The sequence below is a fragment of the Cupressus sempervirens genome, chromosome 11 (assembly GCF_028749045.1).
Source record: "Cupressus sempervirens isolate cs-2001-9-10 chromosome 11, ASM2874904v1, whole genome shotgun sequence".
Lineage (NCBI taxonomy): Eukaryota > Viridiplantae > Streptophyta > Pinopsida > Cupressales > Cupressaceae > Cupressus > Cupressus sempervirens.
The window spans coordinates 101561130-101571436 of record NC_143128.1 but is presented as its reverse complement, the minus strand read 5'-3'; the positions used below and the strand labels follow the sequence as shown (position 1 = coordinate 101571436).

Here is a 10307-nt window from a genome sequence, read left to right as displayed (position 1 = left end):
TTCGTTAGTTTTCATTAGATTAGCCCTAGCTATAGTTTTCTCGAAGTGTTGTCAGAGAGCGAGGTTATGTGTATTCTGATTCTCATATGTGAGCTAAACTTTTGGCTCTTGTTTTTCGCAATTGCATGATCCTAGCATTCATTTCCTATTTGGTCGCTTCTACAGTTTTGATGCTATTTTTCAGGGAGTGCATGATACTGAGACCAGTAAATAACGTCTGGGGTTGGAGCTGAGCTTCCGAAAAAAATGACCATGGCAGACAGGAAGACCATAGATCTTGAACAGGGGTGGGAATTCCTGCAGAAAGGAATCAAGAAGCTTGTCAACATCTTGGAAGGGGTTCCTGAGCAGCAATTTAGTTCTGAGGAGTACATGATGCTTTATACATATCCATTGTTGTGCTTTTCATAGTTTGTTTGGCTCAATAATGCATGTAGTTCTTTTTTGTTTTTCTGCTGTTATATTATTCTCATTTTTAACCCAATTTTTTCATTACATTGATGATGCTCTTGTTGGCTTTATTTACAGAAGAAGCTATATTATGTTAACACTACTCTATTTGGTTTCTAGGTTTCACATGCTTTATGTATTACTGAGATTGAGCATTGCTTTATAGATTTTGTGTACACAATTTTATTGTTGATAGAAAAATAGAAACATTCACACAGTTATTAATAGAAGCGTTCTCAATCATTCATATGAACTGCTTTTTTACCATGTCTACAATATGTAGCTATTGCTTTTCTTAACTGCATATACGTGACTATATATAACATGTGTACGCAGAAACCTCCTCAGGATTATTCGCAGCAACTGTATGAGAGATACAGGGAATCTTTTGAAGAATATATAAATTCAATGGTTAGTTTTTTTTTTCTAGAACTCGGATCTAATTTTTATTAGTCTATGAAGTATGCACCATAGCTTCTTCAGATAGTAGCTTTGCTAGTATTGTATGCCTCTGTAGTTATCTCGAGGGAAAACAACCATCTGTATATTGGAGATTTAGCAAACTTTGTGATTAGTCTGCATTGCAGACACTCTGAATATGCTTAATTTTCTTTGTGGGCGTCGAAAATCCTTTGTAAAAGGCTTTCTGATTATCTTCTTTTTATTTCCATAAATAACAAATATTTTGATGCATGCAAAGAATATTAATGGACCCTAACCATCGAAAAACTTTCCATTTATAAAAATTAAAACCAATTAGAGTCATTTATCTCAACATATGGCTACTGAAGCTGTTCATCTGGACAACATGATGAAGATGAGTGGTTAGTATGTTCTTCAAGTTCCTTTCTAAATTTTTTACTATAAATTTGTTCCAGTTGCAATACAGTAGTTTTACAAACATATTTCCATGGGTACTACATGGATCCTCAAACTTGAGTTTATAGAAGTCTTAGAAAGTGCATCTTTTAAGCTAAATTTCTCTCATGGATCATATGTTACAGCTATCAAATTATATATCAGATTTGTGTGATCTTCATTAGGCAGTTTATGACAGGTCTTGCCTGGATTAATCACAACTGCACACATCTGTTGGAACTGTTGGTAAAAAGATAATGGACAAGGACTAACACCATGCTGTAGAAAAAGTACATATGTTGGATTGTTTATTATTTGTTTCTTTTTGTTCATAAGTAAAAATGGATCTGTCATGTAACTGTGCACCTCCTGCACAGTTATTTTATTATTGCTTTTTACTGCATAGTATTTCCTGGAGTTTGATATATTTATAAATATTATATGTTGTCAACATATTTATTCAATGGCTATAAATAGTAACACTGCCTATGATTATGAGATTCATGCTTGCACAACTCATGCCCCCTTAGCAGTTAGCACTGCCAATGATTATAGGTTTTTGAAACTTATGCCCCCTTATCATAGAATCAAAATCTTTAGGCTGTATAGATCTCCCCCTTGTGGAATTAAAATCCTTAAGAAATTAATGCAAAAACTAATAGGTTTAGTATGCCATTCATAATGCTTAAGTTGAAAGATTGCAATAGGAAACAAAGCGTTCCTATAAAAGTGAATCTGTGACTATGCTATCCGAATTGAGAAATATAATAGAAGCGACAATGTGGTGGAAAACAGGGCTTGATAAGGTTGCCTATAAGGAATTGTTTTCAATCCATGTTCATATGTTAACAATTTTCTATTTTTTTAACAATTATAAGTACCTATTAAATTTATAATGGACATGTTAAAGGGATCAATTCTTGTCAAGTGCAAAGATAGACTAAAAGGGATTAGACAGAGTTAAGGCAAAGGATTGACACCTTAAGAAATGAGGCCGAGTTTGAGCCCAAATGGGTTGGAGAAGGTTACACACATTGATACTTTGTTAGGGCAAGATTGTAGGAAATCTGAGTGAAATGTAATGCAATATGGCAACACAGTGTCAAATGTAGAAAGAAAACACAAGTAATTTGAAACCATTGTAAACAATTTGATGTTTACTAGCCTTTATTTATCTTAGTTAGTGGTTAAGTTTGTTGGTTGTTTAGTCTGAGTGAATACCGCAGAATGATGATGCCATGGAAAAATGGCAGTACAGAATTGCATGGGATGCACAACAACAAGTAATGGCCACAAAATGGAGTTGTTTTGGGCGCTTAAATATGAAGCAGACCATATTCCTTGCATTCCTTGTAATTGAGTTCCAAGAAATGGAGGTCTCCAAAAAATATTATGTATATGTATTTTATTCCCAAGAAAGAATTGTTGGATAAAAAGTGGATTGCAGTGGCTAATCGTTGAAAATAAGAAATTGTGGCAGACTGGATGATATGGTTTGGAGTCTGGACCTATGACAAAGATTTATGAATTACTTCTGCATTTAAATCTGGTAGAACTAAATGTTTTCTAATCACATGAGGTGCATCTGTCATTTCTTTATATCTTAGAGGAAAAGATTTCCATTTGTTCAGAGTGGCAAGTTACATGTTATGTGATCATGAACGAGGTTTCTAATGCAAGGTCTAATTTTGAATTACAAGCATTTTTGTTATTATTTTGTTGTTGTTATGTACTCTTTGATAGATTTTCTTCCTTCATTTGTTGGCTATTCTATGAGAATCTGATATGGTGGAACTGGTGGTAATATTTGCTGCCTGAAAAGCTTTGAATTGGTATGGTATGTGCTATTTGTAGTCCTTTGGACCGTGCTTCTTGCTTTTTGTTTGAATTCTCTTAAATGTTAAACGCAGGTTCTACCAGCCCTAAGGGGGAAGCATGATGAGTTTATGTTGAGAGAACTAGTGAAGCGTTGGGAAAATCACAAAGTAATGGTTCGGTGGCTTTCTCATTTTTTTAATTACTTGGACCGCTACTTCATTGCAAGGCGCTCACTACCAGCACTAAATGAAGTTGGTTTAATGTGCTTTCGTGAACTGGTCAGTATAACTATAAATATCCAATGTTGTTGCTCTGTTCTGTATCTTCATATTGTTTTTCACCTATTTATCATATATATGGTAGTAGGATTGATATTTATGAGTAGATTAAATATGCTAAATAACATTAGCAATTTTGGAGCAATGTTTTTCCTTTTGCAGGTCTATCAAGAAATTAGGAATAATGTAAAGGATGCAGTGATAAATCTGGTATATTTCTAAAAATGTTAATAATTTGTCAACAATTCTTTAGACTTTTTTATAATTTTATTTATTTACTAAATATGTTCTTATTCAAAAATGTTATCTCAGATTGATAAGGAACGTGAAGGAGAACAAATTGATCGGGCTTTGTTGAAAAATGTTCTTGGCATCTTTGTAGAGATTGGGATGGGTAGCATGGAGTTCTATGAAAAGGATTTCGAAGTACCCATGTTGGAAGACACTGCTTCTTACTATTCTCGAAAGGCTTCCTTGTGGATTCTAGAGGATTCTTGTCCAGATTATATGCTCAAGGCAAGCACTGAAGGGGGAGTTAGGAAAGGAAACATGATTTAACAATTTTGCCTTCTATTATGAAAAGGCTCTTTATCTAAAAGTTAATGCATATCAATTTTGTACTACAAGCTGAGGAATGTTTGAAGTGAGAAAAAGAGAGAGATGCCCATTATCTGCATTCTAGTAGTGAACATAAATTACTAGAAGTAAGTCTTTATAAAATACACATTATTTCTATGAGAGTCTGTGGATTCAGCCAACCATAAAAATGTTGCTAATAAATAGACATGAAAATCGACTTGCTTGTTTTAGAATTTAGATTTTCAAGTTTTGATATTGGACTTCCCAAGGCTTTCAGGAATGTCTAGGGCTCGCATTAATAGTTTTCTGAAGCCAAAATTCAAAATCAGATGAAAAAGGTTACATTTTTGTGTTCTTTTCTACAAAAAGTACAAAATGAATTACTATCTCAATATGAGAGTCAATTGTTGGAGAAGGAACATTCAAGTTGCCATGCATTGCTAAGAGATGACAAGGTATTATTTTGGTCTATGAGTTTTAATATTGCTATTTGTGTGGGAGTTGCGACCATGCTTTTTAGTATTTTTGTTGCTTACAATCTTCTACTATTTCTGACTTTTGGTGTAGGTGGATGATCTTTCAAGGATGTATAGATTATTTTGTAGGATACCTAAAGGATTGGAACCCGTGGCTCAAATTTTCAAGCAAGTATAAATATTAATTGGAAATCTGCTAAACCGTTTAGTTCCAAATTCACAAGATTTTCTTGGAGATGAAAGAAAATCTCATTGATTTCATTGTGGTTTGGTTTCTCATTATGCATCTCTTTTCTGTAGCATGTAACTGGTGAGGGAACATCGTTAGTTAAGCATGCAGAAGACACAACCACCAATAAGAAGGTAATTTTTAGCTCTATCTAGTTTGATGTCATAAGTCCATTACCAGACTAATTTCAATGATTTTAGTTTAAATTAGATTTTAGGGTTTCATTGTTTAAGGTCCTGGCTGATCTTTGTTCCACTTTACATTGGATTCTAGGCAGAAAAGAAGGACATGGTTGGTGCATAGGAGCAGGTAGAGACTTGTCTGTGTCTTTTATTAATTGTGGCTACTTACAATACGTAGTATATTACATGACATTTATGATTTCAATTTTTATATATTGTAGCAATGGATTTTGTTCATTTAAAGAATTGCATGAGTAAGATAGCTTGGCATGTAGAAGATGTGCATACGATTTCAGTCCTTGTTCTTTTGAATAATAGCTTGTTTCTATCCTCTATGGCTACATTGCAGGCATTCATGAGGAAAGTGATTGAATTGCATGACAAGTACTTGCAATATGTTAATGAATGTTTTATGAATCATTCTCTTTTTCACAAGGTAGGTGAAAATATTGTTTTCTTTGTGTCCTTTTGCTCCTCCAAGTTGGTTGAGTTAAGCTTACAAATTATGTAGAATGTTTAATCACGTTTCTTATGCATTTGTATTTCCATTTATAGGTGCTGAAGGAAGCATTTGAAAGTGTTCTGTAATAAGGGAGTTGTAGGAAGCACAAGTGCTAAATTGCTTGCTACTTTTTATGACATCTTGAAAAAAGGTGGTAGTGAAAAATTGAGTGATGAAGATATTGAAGATACCCTTGAAAAGGTTTGTGTGGCTTTTGAGTCTTCCATTCTTCAATGTTGGCTCTTTTTCTATGATTTTGTATACACTTAATTTATTGTCTCACAATATTGCAGGTTGTCAAGCTTCTTGCATACATTAGTGATAAAGACTTGTTTGCAGAGTTTTACGGGTAAATTTGAATAGAAACGTTGTGTTTTAATAGCTCTTTCATCAATAGTGTCTAGAAAAGATAATGTATTTTATTTCTTTCTTACCTTTGTATACCATGCATTAGTCATCTTCTTCAATATCTTTCTTAAGAAATCATAGATTATAATAACAACATACTGGGTAAGTGCACAAAGTTGTGGTGCCAAAAGGGGGGTATAAGTGGACACCTTTTTCTTGAAATCTGCAAATTTTGAACTTCAACAAGAATTTGAAGATAGTTACGCTCAAAATTTTCAGATATGACAAAAAAAAAAGTTGTAGTCCTTTGAATCTAGTTTCTAAACTACTAATTTTTTTTCAAAATAGTTTAGTTTTAGGTCCTCAAAAAAGGGGGCCACAAAAAGTGGTACTGTTTATTCCAAAAAAACATAGCACAGTACAAAGTGTGGCCCCCCTAAAATTTTAACTTTTTTTTTGAAATTTTTTAATCGCTCTGGTCAAAAGTTACTTAACACTATGTAGTTTATCCCAGATTTTTCGAGTAATTTTATAATGTCTTTTTTTTTTTAACGAATTTTTTAACTAGACACATCCCAAAAACGTGAAATATCTGTGTGCTCCCCCTAGAAATAAATAAAAAATATCTAAAATCAAAACTTTTTTTTTTCGAAGTGTGTAGAATGGAGTGTAGTTTCTAAAAAATTAAGTTGTTACAAAATTCTATGAACGAGCTAAAATCTATAGCCCAATTAGTACGTGGTGGTTTTTGACAAAAAATGAACATACATTCAAAATAAATTATAGATGAAAGGCTTGAAATAGTTCAAATTAAAAATAAATTATATGGTTAGATAGCTAACACAGAGACCTATAATGCTATGTGACCTGATCTTATCGATACCCAACCACGAAAAATCTTGAAGGGGAGCACAGAAGAAAAAACAATCATTTTTTGTAAGTTTGTTGGAAAACATGTCTCAGGCCTGTTCATCAAATCCAAACCTCTGGGTTGGATCTCCAAGGAAAAACCAAGCCTTAGGCTTGGGTTTGATTAAGGTTTAAATAGTGCGTGTGCCCTATAGCGTGCACGCGCTATTTAAACCTCAGTTCTAAATAGCGCGTGCGTGCTATAGGGTGCAAGCACTATAGTGCACATGCACTATTAAGATGTAAGTTACAAAAGAGAACTAGGTGGGGGGGGGGATAGGGGAATGGCTATTTGTGTGCATGAAAGAGATAGAGAGAAAGTAGGGGATAGCAGAGGGGAGAGAGTACAGGATGGGAGAGAGAAAGTGAGAAAGAGTAGAGGTGGCAAAGAGAGGAAGTGTGAGAGAGTACGGGTGGAAAAGAGAGAGTGCGGGATGGGGGAAAGAGATTTAAAGTAGGGGATGGGAGAGAGAGGAAGTGTGAGAGAGAGTACAAGTTGGGAGAGAGAGATTAAGAGTAGGGGATGGAGGAGAGAGAGAGTAGGTGATGGGAGATAGAGTGGGAGAGGAAGAACTTGAGAGAGAGGAGGATGGGAGTGCATGTGTGTGAAAGAGAGAGAGTATGGAATGGGAGAGGGGGAAGACAAAGTAGCTAAAGAGAGAGTAGGGGATGGAAGAGAGAGTAGGCAATGGGAGGGAGAGTAGGAGAGGGGGAGACAGGGGGGGAATAGAAATCTGTGTAAGAGAGAGAGAGAGAGAGAGAGAGAGAGAGAGAGAGAGAGAGAGAGTAGGGGATAGGGGAGAGTGTGAAAATTTAAGAGAGACTAGAGGGTAGCAGAGAGAGAGAGAGAGTGGAGAGGGAGAGAGTAAGAGTGAGAGTGAGAGAGAGAGTAGGTAGTGGGAGAGGGAGTGGGAGAGGGAGAACAAGTGAGAGAAAAAGTAGGGGATGGAAGAGGAGAGAGGGGGGATGGGTGTGTGTGTGTCAAAGAGAGATAGAGTCAAGAATGAGAGAGGGGAGAGAGAGATAGAGAGAGTAGGCAATGGTAGAGGGATGGGAGAGAAAGAGAGAGAGAGAGAGAGAGAGAGAGAGAGAGAGAGAGAGAGTAGGCGGTGGGAGAGGGAGTGGGAGAGAGAGAGAGGTGGAATGGAAGCATTTAAGAGAGATAGAGTAGGGGATGGGAGAGAGTAGGCAGTGGGACAAGGACTGCGAGAGAGAGAGAGGGGGGGGGGCAATGGGAATGTGTATTTATTTATAAGAGAGATAGAGTAAAGGATGGGAGAGAGTGTGAGAGTTTGAGAGAAAGTAGTAGGGGATGGGAGAGAGAGTGAGAGTAAGGGATGGGAGAGAGAGAGAGAGAGAGGCAGAAAGAGAACTTGAGAGAGATAGATAGTAGGCAGTAGGAGAGGGAGTGGGAGAGGGAGAGGGAGAGGGAGAGAAATAGGGAGGATGGGAGTGTGTGTGACAGATGTAGAGAGTAGGGGATGGGAGAGAAGAAGAAGAGTGGGGGGATAAGAGTGTGTGTATCTATGAAAGTGAGAGAGTAGGGGATGGGAGAGAGTGTGAAAGTGTGAAAGTAGGGGGTGGTAGAGAGAGAGTACGACGATGGGGGAGAGAAAGTAGGTGATGGGAGAGGGAAAGAGAGAGGGGGGATGGGAGTGTGTGTGTGTAAGAGAGATAGAGCAGGGGATGGGAGAGAGTGTGAGAGTGTGAGAGTAGGGGGTGGATGAGAGAGAGAGTACGACGATGGGGGAGAGAAAGTAGACGGTGGGAGAGGGAAAGAGAGAGGGGGGATGGGGGTGTATGTGTAAGAGAGATAGAGTAGGGGATGGGAGAGAGTGAGAGTGTGAGAGAGTAGGGGATGGGAGAGGAGAGAGAGAGTAGGGGATGGGGGAGAGTGTGAGAGTGTGAGAGAGTAGGGGATGGGAGACGAGAGAGAGAGAAAGGGATGGGGGAGATAAAGTAGGTAGTGGGAGAGAGAGTGGGAGAGGCAGAGAGAGCTTGTACAAGATGGGAGAGAGAGAGAGAGAGTAGAGAGGGAGAGAGAGAACTTGAGAGAGAGAGATAGTAGGTAGTAGTAGTGTGAATGTGAGAGAGAGTAGGGGGTGGTAGAGAGAGTACGACGATGGGGGAGAGAAAGTAGGCAATCGAAGAGGGAGAGAGAGGGGGAATGGGAATGTGTGTAAGAGTGACAAATTAGGGGATGGAAGAGGAGAGAGAGTAAGGGATGGGGGAGAGAAATTAGGTGGTAGGAGAGGGAGAGAGATAGGGGGGATAAGAGTGTGTGTGAGAGATCTAAAGAGCCGGGGATGGGAGAGGAGAGGGGGTGAGAGAGGTAGTGAGAGTAGGTGGTGGGAGAGGGAGAGTGAGAGAGAGTAAAGGATGGGAGAGAGTAGGAAGAGAGAGAGGGAGGGGATGGGAGAGAGAGTAGGGAGGATAGAGAGTAGGGAGGATGGGGAGTGATGTGTTTTGAGAAAGTAGGGGGTGGCAGAGAGAGAGTATGACGATGGGGGAGAGAAAGTAGGCAGTGGGAGAGGAAAAGAGAGAGGGGGGATGGGAGTGTGTGTGTAAGAGAGACAGAACAGGGGATGGGACAGAGTGTGAGAGTGTGAGAGTAGGGGGTGGCAGAGAGAGAGAGTACGACGATGGGGGAGAGAAAGTAGGTGGTGGGAGAGGGAAAGAGAGAGGGGGGTATGTGTTGTCACTTAGGTTTGCACCCTTGTCCAAGGCCTATGCGTGAGGACAACCTAGTGAAACATGGAAACAACCTCAAAGCTGTGGGACTTGAACTGCGAGGTTGAGTCTCCAGAGAAGGCCGGCTTCCTCTTACTATCAGGGTGCACCTAACTACTCTCGGAAGAAAAGGGGAAGAAGGAGATGCAGAAAACAACTCTACCCTACCTAAACTACAGAGGTGGTGCACCAAAATAGAGTATTCAGACCCATTTCTGCCCATATATGCACTACAAAACCAATATAACATTCAAAGACATACACACTCAGACTTATGTCAATCAGTAACCACATACAGATCAGAGAACCAATTGAATAACACAAGGAAAAGAGTTTCACTTATGAATTATCCAATAGGCCAAGAATAGATACAGTATGCCAGTCACAGATCTCAACAGTACACCAATGAGAGGCAAGATGAATGCACATGCACATCGATGGCTAAAGGAGATGATACAGAATGTTATATAGTTCAGAGACACAGGGAATTTTACACTGCAAACCTGCGAGTAGTAGCAGAGAATAATAGAGAAGGGTCCCTTTTTTTTGAAAAGATCACCAAATTGCCTTTATAGTTCAGGCATAACTGAGGAAAATGATTCTGCATTAACAGCTCAACTACTACCATTGAACCCCAAAAAATTGATCAAAGATCTCACTCGAGCATGGTTTTGAAGTACAAAATTAGATATTCGACTAAAGGAACGCCTCGAGTAGATAGAAGCGGCGCCAATGAATGATCCTGATGCAGTAGATGGATCGACTGAGACGGTGGAGTGTTTCCTTTATGTTTCGCATTCATCTCTGGTAGGTCAGGATTGATCATGAAGATCAGATTGCTCGACAAAATCGATTATCTTCATTTTTTGGTTCATGAATCAGCCTAGCCTTACAGCCAACTGGGCCACGCGGGCCAATCACCTTTCTTTATTTCGCCACCTGGGGAAG

At 38.6% G+C, this 10307-nt stretch overlaps 1 pseudogene; it reads left to right on the top strand.

Moving 5' to 3' along the window:
• The first annotated feature begins 246 nt into the window (after nucleotides 1-246).
• Nucleotides 247-10307, top strand: part of LOC149528409 (cullin-1-like) — a 37257-nt pseudogene continuing 27196 nt past the window's right edge.